We start from the raw sequence: 2,675 nt of genomic DNA on the forward strand, positions 1-2,675 counted from the left end.
AATGGATGTTTTCTTCGGACATAAACCAGCACCTTTCCCCTGCTTTCCACTACGTGCTGGTTCCTGGAACAGGCCATTGTCTTGGCCTGGTCAAGCATGTAATTTCCGGTACCTGGTAGCATTCACGTACTGGTCCTCATGACTGTCTCTATATGATTATTTGGTGCCAGTCAAGTGACGTGAATAAGACGTGCCTCTTATGTAAGTTTCTCTTAATAAACTGTTAATTGCCAGACTGGAGTGGTCAGCCTCTTTCTTCAGTTTTTCCCTGCCTTCTTCTTATGAAGGGAGGTGGTCAGTGTTAGGGCTATCACTTGGGTCTGAGTGTACTAGCAATGAGGACAATCCCAAATGACTAAATCCTAAAGGACAATCCTAAAATAAAGATTGCCTTTCAAAGGACAATCAGATGGATTAAAATGAGCATCAAAAAGCATCTGACTTTTCAACTGTGGCTCAAAAAATATTATTTTTATCGTCACTTACAAAACTCGAATCAAAGCTGGACACAAAGAAACTCCACATCGTTTGGTCTCCAGGGGGCATAGCTTGAGGAGAACAATGTGGATTCCAGAATCAGATCTGGTGAGACCGGGGTGTCTCTGCCTCTACTTATCCACTGTATACTTGTTAGTATCAACCCTGCAGGCTTACGAGAAGCATCCAGGGTAGTCCACCCATCTTCTATTCTGATTCCAAAACCTTCTACGGGGCGCCTGCTATGTGGTAGGTTTTATTCCAGATGCTGTAGATACAAAGACTGAAGATGTGTGGTTTCTGTTTGGCTCTATCATAGTTCCGGGAGATGAAAAGAGGACACTGTCCACGGCCCCAAATGCTAAGGTTCTCTCATGGAAGGCGCAGATAGCTCCAGGGCGAGGGATGCAGACAGTGGTAACCAGCCCTGAACCACGCAGGAGACAAATTTCCCAGAAAACAGCTTACACAACACCAAGTATCAATTTTCTCCTTGGCTCTTTCCCTCATGTATCAAGATAACTGAACCAGTAACACAGCATGCAGCTCATTTGATTGTTGGGAAAAACCAAAAACACCCCAAGGGAAGGAAGGGTAATGAGCCTTGTGCAAGGAAAGACTCGAAGTTAGCGGTCCGCCCCGCCTGGCCCAGACGCTCCTCGCGCTGTCCTCTGTGACGGGCTCCCGCCACCAACGCGAAGGCCCTCCCATGGAAAGTCCCCAGAGTCCTCCCCCTGGGCTGGGGAGATTTCTGCGGGCTACCATGGAGCTAGTACGTGTTTTCTTATGTCCGAAATAGGGGAAGAAATGGGAGAAAGAAAAGAAGAGGATGAGGGAGAACAGAGATGAAGAAAAGGAAGAAAGGTAGCAAGAATCCTGGACATCGAGCTTGCAAGAGAAGTCAACAACTACCAGGCTCTAGAGGCTTCTACGGGCTTACAAAACACCCGAAAGTGTTGCGTTTTTATGAATTTTAGAATTTTCCTAAAATCCTCATCCTCTCACCATCTCTTTCTGAAAGCGCTGGATATGACTCTCATCTCAGGCAGGTACTAGCTCTGCTACATTGTGTGAGTTATTGAACCTCAGGGAGCTTGCGTTTCATCTCCTGTCGAATGGGCACAGTGACCCTGAAGGGAGGATTAAAGGAGCCCAAGTGTGTGAAGCGTGTTGCACAGTCCCTTCTATGAGCAGTGTGTGGGTTTCCTTCCTTGCGTTTTTTCAAGCTTTCAGTAGCCAGTGGGAAACAGAAAACACCATCTAACAAAAACACACGAATTCAGGAAAGTATCACCAGGGTGCTGAACTATGTTTTGATACCCAGTTAAGTCAGGAAAACTGGCACCAACTCTCCATCTAGTGTGTGTGCAGCACAGTGTCAGGAACGATCCAACGTGCGATGAAGTGAAACACTCAGCTCCTCTCTCACAGTTTGCACAAAGTTCCTTTGAGGCCACCACGGACTTCTTTGGGGCGTTTGTTCATTGAGCTCATTGATGAGCTTGTTTCTGTAGATATTTATGAAACAACCAGAATCTAGAGGAATAGTCAACAAGCACCTCAGAATTCTTATATATGAGCAACTGGAGTGACGCTGCAACGTGGAATCATCTAGGGAAGACACAGATGGCCAGGAGTGTCTCTGTCCCTCCAGGAGGGAGCTGAGAAATAGTCTCCATTTCTATGTGCCAATTATTTGATGTGCATTTATTTAATCTTCCTACGAAATCCTGCATATCAGGAATTTTATTACCATTTTACAGATGAGGAAACTAAGGCTAGGAGAGTGTAAGTCACTTGCCCAAATTCAGACACAGAGCAAATCCAGGTCTGGATTTTAATTCGATTCTGAATCTAATACCACTTTACCCTTTTATGTCATGCTACTTTTCCCTAGAAGCCTAAATTTCTGGGAAATAAATGAACTCCAGTGATAAAGCAGCATATCTCCCCATGTTCTTTGCTTTTGATCCCTTCCTCCGCTTTCTCTGGAAATAGATAATGAAGCCACCAGGATCCCTGAGCAGCTTTGGTCATCCTAGCATTGTAGTCAGCACAGTGGATTTGGGGCCTTGTTGCTTTCCCATCAAACTTTTGGAGAAGAACACTGCACCTGCCAGCTCTGTTCAGCACTTCTCTGGCTCCCTTTTATCCGCGCAGGAACCCAAGAGAGTCTGTGTGTGTGTATTTGTGTGTGT

Source organism: Pteropus medius, unplaced genomic scaffold (assembly GCF_902729225.1).
Source record: "Pteropus medius unplaced genomic scaffold, Ma_sr-lr_union100, whole genome shotgun sequence".
Taxonomy (NCBI): domain Eukaryota; kingdom Metazoa; phylum Chordata; class Mammalia; order Chiroptera; family Pteropodidae; genus Pteropus; species Pteropus medius.